We start from the raw sequence: 18694 nt of genomic DNA on the forward strand, positions 1-18694 counted from the left end.
TCTCTCTTCCTCGATACCTTATCGATGCAGACAACAACGAGACGCGGGGCAACGGACGATGGGCAACTCTCTACGTGGAAACTGGCCTTTACTCCTCAATGGGCTCTTCTTCCTCCGGTAGAGTTACCGCTAATCTCGCGCTGGTGTTGCCACCGCGTTTACACCAGCTGCGTACCAGTCGCGAATTAATAATTTCGAAATTATTTTTTTACGGTTTCTGCTCGACTTTTTTTCGAACTGTTACTCGCGAATAATACTTGGCGAAAATGTGGAAATGTAAATATATTTATCTATATATATGTATAATCTATATTTATATAGATGAATACGAATTTCGAAGTTGAAATTGTGATTTCATATTCGTGAGTTGTTGTGGCGTTGAATTTCGATGCTGAACTTTTAACGAAAACGTAGAATATGAGGATATGTATATATATATATATGTTATATTTATTTGTGTACTTTGTTCGTTCAAACATGGCGGACGTTTCTGCACGAGAGGATTCTACTATAGATATTTAGAGAGATATTACGAGAAGTTTTTATTATTCCAGATTGTAGATCTATTCCAGATTATTTATGTGAAATATTTAAATATACATATATATTAAAAAAAACTGCAAGGATACGTAATTCATTTCGAGCAGAGAAAAGTAATTGACGAGTTTGTAATAAATCAGTCAATTACAATAAAGATATCAGTGAAGAAATAAAAGAATCTATTATCTCTATACGAAATTAATTACCGGACGAACGAACGAGTTCTCGAATAAATCACATTCAATAGAAATTTCACTTACCAATAAGTAATCTCGATGGAACGATTAATGCAAATTAATCGTTATATCATTAATTATTCAATTTCGAAAACAAACCAGCCAATATCTAAGAATCCATCCATCTTCGCGGATTCTTCAATTAAAATTCCAACGCCGTAACACTATAACGTTTCTCTTCAAATCCCCAACTCGATCCCTCTTTAAAATCAACTTCAAAATACTCATCCAATTTTTCCCCTCTTTCAAAACAGAGAAGGGGGTTTCTTTCGAATATTGGCGATCTCGTTCGACAGATTCGTTCGAGAAGGGGAAGAAGAAAACGGGGAAACGTACGAAAATCTGGAATCGTACGGTCCTTGAAAACGGTCCTTGGTCGGCGTACGCTCGTTGAAAAGGACGCGTACGCCCCGCAATTAGTGGAAATAATTTCGTCGTTAATTGCGTCACGGGCTGCCGGCCGCGTGTTTTCTCCCGTTGCGCCGTTTCTTACACGCCCCGAGCCTTTTCACAATCCGCTTTCTTGCTTTCCAACCGCGTACCTCGGCCCGATCGTATCTTTCTCGCGAATGGACGCGGCGTGGCGATGCAAAAATTAAGCGGTTTCGATCGTTGTCACGCCGCTCGTCTCGTCGCATTGTTCGATGGAGATATTTCATCCCGTAGGTGGAACAATTGGAAGGGAAAGGTTACTTGGATGTGTGTGTATATGTGTGTGTGTAAATTCCGTGTAGCATTCTTTTCTTACGAAAGAAGAGATTTGGGATACGTTAATAGTCTTCAGGAATAATGTCTGTATTTTTTCTCTTCTTTTTTCTTCCTTTTTTTTTTTTAGGAAAGCCTGGCGTGGATAATAATCTGAATATTTTAAACATTTTTTCAAAAAAGAGAAGAACGAGTAACCTTAATTTTCCAAGAGTCTACTGTTTCTTATACGATGCTAGTTAGCGAGCGACTGCAGTAAGATCTCGATTAATCAATTTAAACGTGGAGATAAATGGATCGTTCACCGAATGATCAGAGCCAGGAAGAAAATAGCTATGAACTAGGAGGTAGGAATTTAAATTTCATTTCCCTTAGGCAAATTCTTTTAGAACTATAAAGATGAAAATTTGCAATAAAACTATAATAACGAGATCCAAGAATGCATTATCAATAATTTGCAACATGATAAACTTTCATCCCACTGTGTGCTGGCCTCGTTATCACGTTGGATCCTCGAGGAAGCGAGGCTGACACGCGTCGGACGTGATTTTGATAGATGACCACGTGCGGATAATTCACGCGCGGAAAATGCAAATGTGTGTGTGTGTGTGTGTGTGCACGCGCGTACGAGAGAGAGAGAGAGAGAGAGAGAGAGAGAGAGAGAAAGAGAGAGACGACGAGGATCGGGCACAATGAGAAGCGTACGGCCTAGTTTCGTGGACGAGCCTCTGGATCTTGCAATCGACCAAACATCACGATGTAAATTAAGCAGTTTCTTCCTGTATATCTGAGCAGAGTTTCGCGGGGACAAGCTCAGTTTTTCGAGGCAAGAAGTGGAATTTGCGCGCGAATCAGGCGACCGTTTCGATACGTCACGCTGCTGGGTATGAGTCCTCTGGCAACCGTAACGCAACGTTATCTTATGAAACATCTGTTTGAGTTTCTACCGTTGCTGGAGGAAATAACGTTGGCTGTTGCTGATGGCTAAACGTTTGGACTACTTCCAAAGCACTCTTTCTTCTTCTTTTTTTTTTTTTTTTTTCGTTGTTAAGAATTTGAGGATATTGTTTTGAATTGATAAGAAAAAAATTGTAAATAATTTGCATGGTGACGTTTGGTCGATCGCAATCGTCAAATCAATTCTTTCGCTTCGATTCGAGCTTTAATATGTTCTCGAAATCAATTCTAGAGAATTGAGATCGAGAGAAAAGGAACGATCGATTTAACGGTGTCGGCTTATGAGAAATCCTCTTTCTCCCGAAAGAAAAAGAAAAAAGAGAAATAAATACGTCCAATCCGTTCAGAAATTTGACCATCTAATCCATCTCTTCTTTGATCCTTCGACGAAAATACTGTTCGCAAATCTGGTAGCACGAAAGCGTTATTCAGTTGCCAAAGAAAAAAAAAGGAAACGTGTTCAAAAGTTTGACTACTCGTCTACCTTTGAACGATTCGCCGATTCACCGACACGAAAGAGTATCCAGTTAGCGAAAAAATTTTACAAATTTTACAAATTTTAAAAAGAGAAAAAAGAGGAAACATCAAGAACAGAATCGGAATCTGTCGTATTTCAAACTGTACACATCTTTCGACTATTCGAGTACAAAAGTGGCATCAAAGTATCGAATGGCACGAAACTGTGTCCACTCTAGTTACCAAATTCTACCAGAGAAGGAGAGGAAACGCGTTCAAAAGTTTGATCGATCGAAAGTACCACGCTATTCTCGAAACTATCTTGATACTTCACGAAAGCGTATCCGAAGTTTGCTAGAAAAATTTCTAGCAAAGAAAAAGGGAGAAAAGGAGGAACGTACGTATTCAAATACGTATGGAATACCTGCCACATGGAAAAGTTTGACCGGTCTAAAGTACCGTTTCCCGAGAAAAGTTTATCGAACGATTCCCAGCCACGAAAGTGTAGTTGAAGTCCATCCAGCTGACCGGTACCTCGGAACGGGAGCGCATGGTGGCTCGATTTTGACATATTTCCCCGTATGACCTTGAATAGCCGAAGACGCCGCGGCGGGCCGAGGAAGAAGGCGCTGGAAGAAGGACGAGTGACGGTGGCGATAGTAGTTAGCGGTAGAAAAGAAGAGGGTGAACGAGTGAGGAGGAAGGAGAGAGGGAGAAGGCCGGTGGAGCGAGAGGGAGAGAGAGAGAGAGAGAGAGAGAGAGGAACGGCGGCCAACGAGAGACAAGACGAGGAGGGCCGATGATGGCTACGATGGTGATGGTCAGTGGTTGTATACCGGTTAAGCCGTTCAGTGCCAGGCCGGCGTCCGTCACGGTTAAACCTCGACCGCTACGCCCGTGCTCGATCTCTCGTAGACCGATCCGATCCGATCCTCCGGGATATCGCCCTTCCGCCTCACGATCGTCGCCTCGCCCCGAGATCCTTGCCCTTTCGATATCGATGCCCGCCCAAATTCGTTCGTCTCCTCTCTCCAAAGAGATTGGCCCGTCCATCGACACTCTTGTCCGGATCTCAGTGATAATTGTATCGATAACTTCGATCCGATCGCGGCGATCGTAACAATTGGATCAGTGTAAGGGGAAGCTTGGCTCCGTCCGGTCATCGTTGGCCGAATATCCTTGATGTCCAAGGATATTGGAACGACGGATATATATGTATATATATATATACATATGTATATCTTCAATATCGTCGTTAATCAATTTATTTCGATCCGAGCAGAAACAGAGGAATCTGCCGGAAATTAAATCCAACGGTTCACCAAGGAGGTGAATTACTCGTATTCCATCCGCCTGACTCATAGCCGAAGCCGAGCCTCTCCTCTCCCCTGAGAGGAGGCGTTGCAACATCGATCAACAGTCCCACAACCGCGATACACTTGGATCGACACAACTCGCCTCTGTCTGGCCACTTCGATGCTCGTTCGCCGTTAAAGAGATCGCGCGAACTGGAAAGCCTCCCTTTCGGTTGGCGCAATAGACGGATCAGGTACGAGGATGGAGGAGTGAAAATTTGAATTTGAAGGAGGCGAAGAGAAGGGTGGGACGAGGGAGGAAAATTGGAGGGTGGTGCAGAATGGCGAGTGACACGCCGCTATCAGAAGGGGAAGCGGGAAACGAAGCAACCAGCCGTCAGGACACCAGGATTCGGAGCGAGCGCGGATGAAGTAATTACGAGGATTGACCAGTCACGGACCAGTCTGATCCCAAGGGAGATCCAGGTACTTCTTCTTCCGCGTGTCTCTCATTCTTCCGTGCTTCCTTCGGAAAATCGTGTCCGCCGATCGACCGCCGATACTCTCTTTCTCTCTCTCTCTCTCTCTCTCTCTCTATCTCTCGCGCCGACCAGCGCCAACCCGATCCCCCCGGTTTCTCGCCTCGCCTCGCCTCGATACAACTTCATCGAGGACGGAACGTAGGAACGAAGGAGAACGGGCAGAATTCGATCGATCGGCCGATTAACCCTTTGCGTTTACCGTCCTCTCGAGTGCCGTTAACCCTTCGATTCGATTCTGAATAAGAAAATTTGGAATCTTATTTTTATTGCGAGATAATTTCGATTGGGTAATTGTTGCGTTAACAATTCGATTAATCTTCGCGTTTACTCCGTTCCATACTCAAGTGTCGTTAACCTTTATATTCCATTTCCAATTCTAATTCTTCGTGTGATCGAAATTTTAATTTTATCGGGACTTGTGTTTAGGTATATATATATATTGGTCTTCGTTTTAAACTTTTCTTTATTGATCCTATTTTTAAATTCAAATTATTCGAGACAATTTAACGTGATTTCAAGCAAGTTAACCAATTATGAGATATTGTTTCAATAATAGAAAAAAAAAATCTTCTGAAAAGCCTTTAAATCGAAAACTTTCGAAATTTCACAGATTATCTGGATATAAGATGAGACGCTAATTTTTATCCCGATCTCGTATACGATCGCTTCTGTCTTTGAACGAAGGAAGCTCCATTCAAACGTTGGAAAGCTGACAATAGAAACCCAAGACGAGCTTCTTCAGGCGTAACGTCAATAAACCTGAAGGGTGAAAAAGAACGTTGCCGTTGTAAAAGTAAAAGCGAGAATGGGACAGCCCATACCTCATCTAGAGGCCGGAGAGTTTGTCCTTTACGATGCGATCGTCTCTCCTTCGCCTGGCTGTAGGGGACATGGGAGGAAAAACGGAGAATGGGTGAGGGGGAGGGAAGGAGAGGAGGAGGCGAGAAGAAAGAGATTTTATCCGCGGAAGCAATCGCGCAGACGCGATAAAGACCCGACAATTCAGCTACCAGTTGGCGAGTCCTTGATGGCCGATGCTACGATTTCCATGCCCACTCGAATACCGTAACGACGCCGAACGTGACTTCGATCGAAAACCAGCCGCGATACGTACGTTCGTTCCCAGTTATCTATTACCGTTGTCATACTTCCGTAATACTTCTTCATCGGCCGTTAATCGCGCGTACAGCCTTATGCCTGGTCCACACCGACCGGTTTAAAGGAATCGAGAGAGGGAGAGAGAGAGAGAGAGAGAGAAAGAGAGAGAAACGAGGCTTGTCGATTTTTCCAACGATCTTCGAATTATACTTTCAATTAGATTTGAATTTTATTAAAAAAGAAAAGAAGAATTTGAGATGATCTAAGAAATGAAATTCGAAAGATTCTTCTTTGGGAAGAATAGGGGAGAAGAAACGTGTGTTCTAAATTAATTAAGGTGTCGAAAAGAAGAAAAAAGGTGTTACGCCAAGGGAAGAAAGTTTTAATTCTGGGAAACGTGTTCTATAATTATGCATCATCGTTTTTGAGATTTGTGCACGATGGATATACAGGGTATGCATTGTACGGGGGATCGAAAAACTTGGATAAAGCGGCAGAGATCAAAAGGAGCAACATGTTGCCACGAGATAGGCTAGGCAAAGTTACAAAAGGGTTCTTCTCTGTCCTCCTCGTGGAAGTCCACTTTCGTCTTCCGTGTTTCGATCGAACGGCGGTGTTTGTTTTGCGTGTTGCTTGGAAATGTTCGTCCCTTGTGTCTCGAATAGAAGCCGAGATAGCATCTAAGGTAAACGTGCCAGTTACCGGGACGTGAAGTTTTCAATATATTTAAAAGGAGAACGCGAAAAGTGATCGAATTGCACGCATTTATTTTTAAAAAATAAAACTTCAAACTTTCGTTTCACTTTCGCAACAATAACATTTTGACGATCGGCAAAAACTTTCAATATTAAACGTTTCAATATTAGAAGAATTAAAAAACATATATATTTCTGCTTAAAAATTGTAGATATAACGATATTTGAAAAGCAAGAAACAAGTGTAGAAATAATCAAATCAATTGAATCAAGGAGACGCATAAATGGATAACACGCGTAAATAAATATTTGGTCCGAGTAAGTTGTATAGTCATATGGCGCTAGTGTCGCGTTATAACGATATAATTAGAGTAGTTATATGGAATTTCAATCGAAGGTGTTTAGAAATTCTCGATAAACCTCGATTTCGTGAAGGAAAGCAGAAAGCGTAGGGAAAGTGACGCTTGAAGAGTGAACCAGAAACATGGTCCAGTTATTAAAAGCAAAAAAAGAGTGAAGTTAGTGGCGCTCGTTGTCGTTCGGCAAATCGCTTCGAAGTTAACTTTCGAAGTTAATTATCGAGGGAATCGAGATTCTCCAACGGTGTAAAACGGGCATTAGCCACGAAAGCTTTCGAGGCTCTCGAGGGAGGCGAAATAGTGTGGACGTGCACGTTTATAGATAATACGATTGCACGGTAAATTTGCCTCTGTCTTGAAACGAGCTATCAGTTTCAATTGGCGTGTCGTATCGTGACCCGACATTTCTCCCGTTCGTTCCAGTAGCCGAGTATTGTCATTATCGACCCGTTCGATGTACCGTAGCGTTGTTAAGACGCGGATAAAATAAGTGCTATTACTTTAATTGTGTATACTAAATTGCTGATTCGCCGATTACCGATGCATTAGGACGTTCAATTGCGTGACACGCTCCCGATATTTCGTATTCAACCGTTTCGGTCATCGAGTTTTCTGCTCGACTATGGCGGAATAAGTATGCGAGCATCGTCCTGGTCAATTCCTGTTTCTTTACTTGATTTCGAAGAAAAAAAAAAAAAAAAAAAGGAAGAAAATCTATCGGAAAATCAAACAACATCGTCGAAGATCTCATCTTGAAGTCCGTCGATTATATTCTAATCCAATTGAGTCAAAGAGATACCATAATCCTGTTAAAAGTGTGTGTTAAAAGTGTAGGACCTAACTTTCAAAAAAACCTCGCCGCGCTGTTACTAAAATTTCTCATCCGCCGTGTCTGTCCATCGAAGCGAAAACTGGCGTGGACAATCGAGGATGGGCATTTCTGAGGACAGGTCCACGTTTCCACGAGACGTCGTCCTCGATCATTTCTGATCGATCGAAAGTCGTCGATCGCCTCCGCTTCGCAGGAAGTTGGCGTTATCTCGCGGCTCGCCTCTTTTCTCTCTCTCTCTCTCTTTCTCTCTCTTTCTACGCGTGCAACGGGATCTCCATGGCTCGATTTTCGCGTCTACCATCTCGAGAAACCACCTCGACTTGTCCAAATCCGCGATCGTTTCGGCCGCGGAACGAAAGATGGTCGCGCACTTGTGCCGGTTTCCTTTTATCTTTTATCGTTGGAAAGAATTTATCGTTTACCGATAAAGTGTCTTCGTTTAATGGGACACCGTTAATGAGAGACATCCTGGTCGACCGTGAAATTTCAGGCACGTGAGCTACCGTGGAGAACACGCGGTTGTCTGCCTCATCCGATTTTTCTCCATTCTTTCTTTTTCTCACGGGTTTGATAACTGGTTCTGTCTCGCGATAATTATATCAGTCTACGGATAACGGGAATAGAATGGAGATTGGCGAGAGAGGGTTCTCACTATTTTGCATCCGATAAAGAATAGTTCGAATCCCAAATTTTCCTCCTGGTTGTTTCCATTTCGCGAAACTTTGATGAAAACACCATAAAATAGTATAATTTGTATACCTAGAATTTATAAGAATTTCTTTTTTTCTAGATCGAAACAATCTTTAAATAGTAATCGAATCGCTACATTTTTTTAAAAAATAAAACTTTCGAACTTTCGTTTCACTTTCGTAGCGTAACGATTTTTCATCGATCGGCAAAAACTTTCACTTCAACATTGAAATTAATTAAAATATATATATATCTGTTTCAAAAACGTAGATGTGATAATATTCGAAAAAGTAAACAGGTGGAAATAAATTTAACTTATTCATCTAACTGATCCATCATTTTTTTAAAAATGTATCTCTGCAACAATTCATTATCCGCATAGCAGATCGAGGATGTATCGAAGCGTCCGCGAAATATACGTGCAATCGCCTCGTCTCGGCTCCCAAAAATCGATCCTCGATCGGGTCGGCTTAACGGCAAGCGGCGAACCAGCCAATGAAACAGTTTATTAGCTGGGTGTGCTATCTGGTATCAGGCAACCGGGCAACCGATACTCGGTCGTCGTGGGCTTAATGCCCGCGTAGCGGATTCGTTGCGAGCTTGGGACGGAGTGTGTACGGGAAACTGGTCTCCGCGGTTCTCTATGAATAGAATTAATGGACGGTGATACTGCGGTTAATCGTCGCCGAAGAGAGGAGACTTCGAAGACCGAAGCGTGAATGACGAGCAGAGATATCTCAAAGATTACCGTTTGGTAAAAATTTTAATTGTTCGCCGTGGATGATCACCGTTCGATCGAACCAATAATTTTGCGATTATTAGCATTATTATAGAATATGGACGAATCTCTCTTTTTCCCACATTTTTTTTTTTTTTTAATCTTGATGGGTTGTTAATTCGATAGAAATTGGCGGTAAATTTGACTTTCCGATTAATATAAATAGCGATCGAACAAGTTCGAATAGCTTTCACGTTCGTTTAAAATCAATTTTCTCGGCCATCCTTGAACGTAACCCATTGTTGGTCTCATCCACGATCTGATAGTGGGCATGGTATGGGATACGGTAGCGGCGAAACACGCGTCGATATCTCCTCTTCCTCTTCACGGTTCTTCGCCTCTCTTTCCGCGATTGAGTAACTGTACATCATCGATAGCCGTCTAAGCCGTGCTCGCATCACCGAAACGAAGCGGAGCAAAAAGCCATATCTCGGAAATAAGATGGGGGAATTATGAATGCCACGGGTCAGTCTTTATTAAGAGACATAAATCGCGCAAAAACCGGTGGCTAATTACGATCCAATTTTGCCCAGCACCCCACGAGGCGATTAATAGTTGTACGTAGGATGCCATCTTCAATAACGTCTAGTAATCCATTCTTTAATAGTCCGTGTTCTTATAGATCATTTTAATCTCTTCAATCACGCATCCCTCCCGATATTAACTCTCCGGCGCCAGAGATATTTACATTCTTCACTGTTCGAAAAAATAAAAGGCAATTTTATTTGAGAACTGGAATATATATGCCTTTACAAAAATAATGCCTTAATAAATAATAACAACAATAAAATAATTCAGTGCGCGTTGATCCCTCGCGCATGCGCGATTCTTTCGATCGAAAACAATATGGCGTGTTACGAATGCAAAAATGTCTCTAGGAAAAAAATAAATAAAAACTAGGAAAGATCGATGAGATAAGTTAAAAAAATTTAACTGAAATAATCGGTAAATCTTCCTTCAAAAAACGAGGATATTGATAAACGAGACGAGGCCTAGAAAGCAAACAGTGAAATTGGGAAGGAGGATTTGATCGGCGTGAGAATGGACGGTGGTACACGATCGATATGTACGATACGTACACTCGAAAGCGAACAATCTTTCCCATGAGAAAGCGGTAACAACCAAATTCCAGGCTGACGAACTCAGGCTCTTCTTCTGCTCCCCTTAATCATCCTCCATTTCCTGCAAAAGCCGTGCTACGCCCGCTTGTTAAAACCCCGCGAACGCCTTTCCTTGGTCGGCGAGTGAACAAGCCAGGAAAGACATAAATTAAATTACCGCGGTATCAAGCGGCTCTGCCTGCTACAGATAGGGATCACTCGTGAACTGGGAAACCGATGATTTGGCGGGGCGTTACGGAAGAGCAGAGCCTCACAGCGAACGACAAAGAAAGGCAAAACCGATCTCTGTCGAGGATTAGACAGAGGAATGGACAGGGAAGGACAAAGGGGATGAAGAAATCTCTCGCTTCTTTATCCTTCGAAACGATCGAGACGAATTTCTCGAATAACGACATCGATCCGTGAAATCGAGACAGAGTTGTCGCAATTGCTAATCGCAATCCATCATCTTATTAGCCGTCTACAGGGCGTCATCTTCTCTTAAACCGCAATTTAATTCCTCCTCTTTATACTTTATAGGCGATTTACGTTAATTATTGACGATCATTCCTCTTCGTTCCATTCACGATCGGAAATGTATAACATAATTTTTTTTTTACTAAGTATTTTTTAATTCGGATAATTGACGTTCTACTTCTATACATTATGGTCTCGAATGTATTGGTGCAAATTTGAAAAGAGTTTCTTCTCTCTCTTTATATATATATATATATAGTGGCTGTAAAAAATTATTGCGTTTACACATCAACGTAATTAAATACGAGCATATTACATTTCCTATCGTTTAAAATTCCCTTTCATTACTGTCCAAGTAAAATATATATGGAACAGGATTAAAAAACATTTCGTTGGAAAATAGAATAATTTCGTTTTTACTTACGTGATACTTATAAGATTATAAAATTTCAAGACTTTTTCTCATGGTCGAAAAAGACGAGGGAGAGGGGGGGCCTTTGTCCCCGTTAGGGAGGGCCGGTTAATTGGTCGGTTAGTGGGTTAATTGACGCGTTCTTAATCAGCCATCGAGTCATCACGAGGGATAACGAGGTTAAATTGCGGTTGGCTCCTTCTTCAAATCTGACCTCCCTCCTTCCCTCGAGCAACGTTGTTGGACCAACGCGGCTCACAATAGAAAGGCGCGTTTAACGCCTCCGCGTTCAAAGCGTAGCGTCGGCCTTCTCTCCACTGGTTTTCGCTACTATGGGATATTTTCGCGGTAAGAGAACGATTAAATGTTGTGGAAATGGGAACGAGAGTCGCTGTGATGATAACCCAAGCCACTCGTTACGGAACATTTGTTTGCGGAGGGGGAGGAGGAAGGGAGCACACGGTTATCGTATATGCACAATCTCACGGAAATTAGAATTAATGCCCGTGTAATGAATCGTGTCACCGTGCACGTGAGACGTCGATGGAACGTATACTTATATCGGGTTGTATCGGTCGCCCGATGTTTATGCAAATTGAAATGGAAGAGAAATGGAAAGATGGAGATCTGTTTAAGCCTTTGAAGTAATAATAAGTGATGCTAGTATATATTGATACACCTTTCGAACGGTTTTTCCGGTGCTATCCATTGACAGGGATCGATCGATTCTAAAAGGTATGATAATTCTATTCTTTCGAATAGAATCAAATGATTTTTTTGAAAACTTTAAAAACGAAAGAAATATCGTTTCTTCTGATCGATATAATCTGGTGATATTAAATGTCGTAGAGATAAGGAGATAAGCTTGTCTCTTGACTTCAGATTGAGTTTGAGGACCGTTTTTCCGCCGCTTGTCCTATAAGACAGTACAATAGAGTGTGGGCCGTGGTACAAGTTTCGTAGCATGCGAGAAGATTCATTCACAGGCAAGGTTTGTTCGAGACTCGTTGTTGCGAGACTCGTGTCTCTGTCGTAACAGAATGAAGCGAGAGAAATGGAGATAAAAGGTTGGAGATAAATTTAAACGGGCTGTGGGAAAATTGTAAATCGGATCGAATCTGGTAATCAGTTTTTTCAAGTTTAAAATATTATCTTTTCTCGCTTAAAATTATTACGAAACGAATAGCTATTCGTTTAATTAACTTTCTTTTGCGTCACACATGATTTCTTCAATCACTCTGCTCTAGATTTGCATTTAAATTTTCAAAAATTAGAAAATTTATCGATTTTTAAATTAATCAATCATTATTGCATCGAATTGATTTTTATTTTCCGAAAGACGTCTTCGATTCGATTCGATTTTCAACGACATCTTTTCGAAGGATTAAAAAAATTGAAACGCTTTCGTCATTTCAGAGGTGGAAAAATTATTCGATGCCACGATGTTAATTATCCACGGACGGCCGAAAACGCGAGCATAAATTTTAATGGGCGCTCGTTCACGAAATCCCGTCACGTAGAGATCCCGGCACGTGTTTAGGAAGTCGCCAGAGAACCACGAGCATTATGAAACCTTGTCGCGACTATGAATGTTAATGGGGGGCTCAGCGGCGGCCACGTTTACTATCGCCGTTGCAGAAAGTACAAACAGAACTGGTGTGCTGCATCCGCGCCACGATTTCAACGATTGCTCTTGTCCAATGGCCGCCGCGTTTCACCAATTCACGCGGAAGCTTTTCGCGCCAGGACGATTTTTCGTCGTGAAAATTTGATGATCTTCGCTCTCCGTTATGAATAGAAAATTTGTATCGTAGATTCGTTGAAGATTCGTTGATAATTGATATGAAAAAAAAAATTCTGAAGAAATTTTGAATTGCGTTATAAAATGTCTTGAATATTTTATCTCGATGAAATTGCGGGAGAAGGGTCGAGCAATCGTTCGACGATCGAAAATATGTACTCCAAAGATCGATCTATTGAATAACGATTGATAACAAGTATTGAAAATTGAATACGAAGCACTCGATACTTTTTTATCTCGAAAATTCGATCCAATTTCGAAGAATGCATTGCATTGTGTATCGAAGAAAGATGGAAGAATTTATTTATAAAATTTATATCCTTAAAAATAAAGTTTCGTGTATATCGAGCTGGCTCGAAAAAAAGAATTGATAGAATAATAATTGAGAAAATTTAATCCTCGACTATGAAACGATTGGATGAGAATCGATGGGGCGAATAGTTTAGATAAATTCCAAGAGATAAGACTTACGATCGGATAAATCCGTCGGATCAGTAGGTCATGTGGTGCGTGTACTTTTTGCACGGTTTCTCGCGATGTCTGGTCGGCCAGGAAACACCTAAGTCAGCGACAGTTTTATACTCTTTGCTTCTTGACCTTGCCCCAGAGAGGCCACCGATCGGAACACTATTCGAAGCATGTAGGGTAGAGCAGTAGTTTTCTTTCCTCACCGGCGGACGCTTAACGGTCCAAGCCGATCGGATCGCCTACCGAGGTGTATCCTTGAAGTATCTTTAGTGTGACCAACCTGCGAGAACGATCAATCTGTTGCTCGCGTAATCTTCATCTCGCCGATTACATACAGCTCATCCCTCTTTTTATTATTATCATGAAATATTTTTAAATATTAATCGTGGCGTTCGAGTTCAACATTTTTCAAATTTCGATCAGAGAATCACTTCGAAGGAACAACAATATAACAAAAATCTTGACACCGCTCAGCCTTTAATTTTAACGATTCTCCTAAACAATAAAGTTTGTTGAAGATAATTTGGATGAAAAATTTTGAATTCGAGTCGAAACGAAACGAAGGGGGAAAAAAGAAGACATCCGGATAGACGGATGTTTACAGAGAGGATATCGAGATCAATGGAAACGAGCGGCGAAAAATCGTGTGCCGGATATGTTCCGCGTGCTCGCGGTCAACCGAGTTCTCGTTGCCCTGAAATATGTGTCACTTTTTGCGGGCGCTCGTGCGGGAGACGTGGTAACACGAGACCACGGCCCAGTTCCTCTGCAACCGCGAGGGACACACGCACTCTATCTTCCTCGATCGTTCCTCTTCCCCGACAACTAACTCTGCCTTCCTTTCCCCGCCTACCGATCGCTCCTCTCAGTTCCCTATTAGATAGTTCGATCGATCGATCGATCGTGATCGATCGCATCGGGTTCGAGGTATCGAAACAAGGTCTCCTCGCTCGATCGAAGGTATTGAAAGGATAATTTAGAAAATAATTTATAGGATTTTTTATACAAATTCAATTTTCAATTTTTAATCGTTAAAATTAAAAAAGTGGAAGGGGGTTTCCAATTCATTTTCCGGATATTATAGTGGATAGAATGTTTTTATTTGAGTTTCTTATAATTATTGCATATCTGCAATCTAATTACAGATAATTATTAAGTATTATTGGATAAAAATTTTTTAAACTTTTTAAAATTCGCTTTACAAAAATTTTATCAATAAATAACGAGGAATTGAAAAGTGTAGTTTGTCGTTATGCTTTGAAAAAACGTATCTTTCCATATGAAAAATGCATACATAAAAGTTGGAAGAATAAGAAGAAACATTTTCACGCTTGTTAGAAACAAGTTTCGTCCACGATCCACCAGCTCGATCTCGACGCTAGCAGTTCCTATAAAAATTCAAATTTCGTCCCATATCCGGGACGAACAAGTTGCGTAAGAAGCTCGTTCCGAGCCAGTTTCGCTTCAGAAAACTTTCGTTTTCGATCGATAAACGACGCGGAAGGAAAAATAGAAATCGAAATTGCGCCTCTGCGAAATCCATCGAAATCGTAAGAAGAGATTTTCCATTGCAAGGGAAATAAGGGGCGAAAGAGAAGCGAGATAAGAGGACGAGAACAATATATCAATATTGCTCCCATCTCCTTCCTTTCCTTCCTCTATCGAAACTTTCTAGAATATCCAAGTTATATTCCAAAGCTGAACGTCGATATTTGACAAACTTTCCTCACTTCGTAGAACTTGGAAAATATTCATCCTCGATATCCTTGAATTTTTCTTCCTCGATCAAATTTTATCTATCTCCCCGTTGCAGAATTATTCAATTAACCTCCGCTTGAGTTAATCCAATCCCAGCTCAGCACACGCATTACAACTTATAAATAATCTCCATTACGAAAAAATAGGATTAGAATTCGTGAAAATCGTGATCTCTTTCGTTCGACAATTAAAAAGTTAGGCGTGGAACTTTAATATCCGCGATAAGGTAAAGAGAAAATATTCTAAACGTTGAAGATCTATAAAGAAAGGAATCGTGCAAAAAGAAAAAAAATAATCACGATAATAATATATGCTCGAACTTTCGATGTAAAGATCTAGGAAGATCTTTATATATAATGTTGCGAGGGACAAAGAGACAAGCCCCCAGAAAAAGGAGAGGAGGGGGGGCAGCCATCGCATCCAGACCCATTCAGAAATCACTCTGTCTGCGGCGAAGGCAGTCCGGAAATACGAAATTGATGTTTGCGTACCACTCGTTGGATCGATCGTCGTCGCGTGTCCCCGGCTAGTGATTTCCAGTGGCAGGGATAGCAGGTCTGCAAGTAGAATCAGCCATCGTGCGTACGGCACTCACCACGATTTTCTCTCCTGCTGGCATCATCCACCGGCTCGCGTGATCACCCTCCTCGTGAAACGAAGAGATTGCGAACTTTCGTATCGTCTATCGATCAAACCGCCCACGCAATATATATAATAGCGTGGTAACACAATGTCCATTCCTCGATGGAAATGAGATATCGCGGTCGATATAGAGTTGAGACGTTCCATTCGTTGGAAGGAAATTTTCATCGATGCCTTCTCGAACGAGTCTGATTGGATTAATCTGTTATCCGAAAATAATTGGCTTCCAATTACGTATGTTATAATTAATTGATTGATTAATTAACAGAATGTATTCAGATGCGGTAAATAATAAAAAGAAACGAGGTAAATGGATGGAAATTTTTATTTATCGTGAACGTAAAAATCTTGAGTTATATATTAAGGGTACCACTCAGTTTTCGAGTTATGGATACGGGAAAAGTATTATTCGTATACGATTATATTATATTTTGATCCAACTTTCTCCGATTGAAATATAACACTTAACATTTTACGATAGATGATTTTACGTACGTATTTCAAAGTAATTAAAATTGTACACACCTTCAAATCGACCAAATGAAATTCCAATTGCAAAAAGTTCCATACAATCTTTACGGCTATACGAATTATATTCTGAAACGTATCGGAACACGGAAGTTAATTAGCAGTTAAATGGATTGGATAAAGTAACAGACGCCATTTCGAGGATAATAAATCTTGGTGGCATACGAAAAATAAGCGTTTCTCGCGTTCAGTGTCATCGAATAGCCGGCACGCGATCGGGCAGAGGGAAGAAAAAGAAGAAGAAGAAGAAGAAGAAAAGGAAAAAGAAGAGGAAGAAAAAGAAGGAGAAGAGGAGGAGGAGGAGGAAGAAGAAGAAGATCGAAAGGCTTTCGCGTAAAACGACGGATGTAAATCAAGTCGAATCGAGCGTGATGGGTGAGCTTTCTTCGAAAGCGTGGCCGAGGCGAGTTGGAAACATCGGCCGGGTTGATTTATGTGGCGTGAAACGTGTTGACACACGGCCCAGGCCACGTCGAATCAATGTTTTGAGACTAAACGATTCGCCAGGAGCGCGTAATCCCTTTCCCCTCCGTCCCCGTCCCCGTGATTCGCTTAAAATGATAATGAACGAACGGCCGAGCCGAGAAATATCACCTGTATGGACACTCGTGGCCGATAGACCGAGACCACTTTGCATTCGAACGTTCCACCTGCGGAAGCGCAACAAGCTCCGAGATCTTCGAACGCTTGTACATTTTAATATTCGAAAATTAATCTTTAGATCCTGGTATTTAAGGAAGTGATAAAACATGGTATTTTGTTTGTAAAAAATATCGTGTTTAAGGAATAGGAGGAAATAAATTTTGATTGATCTTTGAAGTAATGTTATTTCGGATATGTAAAAGCAGACACTCTACACCTCGATACGAGCCCGAGATTGATCATATATACGTGATATTCCTTTGCAAAAATTACAGAAAATCGGTAATTTTTTTAATTTTAAGTATAGATTCTCGCAAGCAATTACGTACTTGATTATCTCACGATTACCATTACCACACTTCCAATAAACGTTAATTGTCCAATAATTGTCTATTGCACGTTTACATCTTTTATATCCCAATACGAAATCTATTCTTACGATTTACTGAAAAAAAAAAAAAAGAGAGAGAGACCTCTATAAAAATTGCTTGGACATTCTTCGACTCGATGTATACTCGATGATACACAACACCCTTCGTTCCATTCAACGTTGGAAAGGAAGCGAGAAATCGATTTGAAGGAGACGCAAAAGGTTTCGCAATGGCGCAGAAGTTTTTATCGGATATCGATTTTGCCGAGGATCCGCGGACGGAGCCACATCCACTCCCCGTCTGGCGTGTGTCGCCTTCTGAAATACGAGACTCGATAAAACCGCATCCGCCCGATCGAGGCAAAAAGCGAGCAAGGGATCGTGGTCGACTGTGAATCGGTGTCAACGAGACAAATTGGCCGAAAAAACGAGCGAGAAAGCACCCGAAACTCAGCCCGATGACCCGGTATGCGAAACCAGAATTCGGTATCCAGCCCCCTCTCTATCTCCCTCTCTCCTCCCCTCCTTCCTTTCCCCTCCTCCTCCTTCTCCTCCTCCTCCCCGGGATCAACAATCGCGCCGCGTTTTTCTTCGCGCGTCGAAGGTAGGGTGCACCTGCTACCGATTCAATTACGTACGTACATGTGTGCCCCATGTGTTTTACGATCATCACCGACTTTGCTTTCGATCGCTAACGAAACGTGACGAAACGTGGTACGTAGTTGCAAAAATTTAGGGGAAAAAGCGAGAGCCGAGACAATAATTTTTTAACTGGGTGGAAATTGAGAATTGGGTGTCTTTGTTCTTGAACGAGAGATATTAGCTTTTTTACAGAGGTTCTAGAGTGAGACGAAATGTTTAAGGAATGTAAAATAATAAGAATTTTTATATCTTGAAATTACACGAAATAATTCTTCTTATTGCGTGAAAGAAAAAAGAAATGGAATCGTTTTATCGATTGATCGTAACCAATTTGGAGTATAAACGTTCTAATAATAATTCTTTTGCGTAATATCGAAAGGGAAAGAAAGGAATGGAATCGGTAGAGGAATTGATCTAAACGGAGGAGAGAATATCGGGTACTTCAACTACAAGGCGTGACTACGTTTCCCGCATTCTCACGTCGAAGTTCCAGCGCCGGGCTGGAAATCCTGTTAAATCAATACCCTAATTGACCGAAGCGACTCGTGTGTAAACGCGCGTGAACGCGTACGTACGCAGTTTCGCGTAATATTCAAGCATCCGTGGAAACGTTGGCAAGTTGGCCGGCATCGAGCGTTACGCGATATCTTGCGTTTTACTACCGTGCTCTT

The 18694-nt window shown here is 41.5% G+C and overlaps 1 protein-coding gene across 4 annotated transcripts in view; it reads left to right on the forward strand.

The window, feature by feature from the left end:
* The window catches only part of LOC122713984 (serine proteinase stubble-like), a 71046-nt gene that overhangs the window by 40868 nt on the left and 11484 nt on the right, over positions 1–18694 (forward strand). For 2 of the 4 annotated variants that reach the window (XM_043934898.1, XM_043934901.1), the window contains exon 1: positions 4544–4675. The exons of the other annotated variants lie outside the window; for them this stretch is intronic. The gene's annotated coding sequence lies outside the window, so the exon portion shown is untranslated. Of the gene's footprint in view, positions 1–4543; positions 4676–18694 lie in introns of those variants that run through there. 4 annotated transcript variants of the gene reach the window in all.

The sequence above is a fragment of the Apis laboriosa genome, unplaced genomic scaffold (assembly GCF_014066325.1).
Source record: "Apis laboriosa isolate Shangri-la unplaced genomic scaffold, ASM1406632v1 scaffold26_cov146, whole genome shotgun sequence".
In the NCBI taxonomy this organism is placed as follows: domain Eukaryota; kingdom Metazoa; phylum Arthropoda; class Insecta; order Hymenoptera; family Apidae; genus Apis; species Apis laboriosa.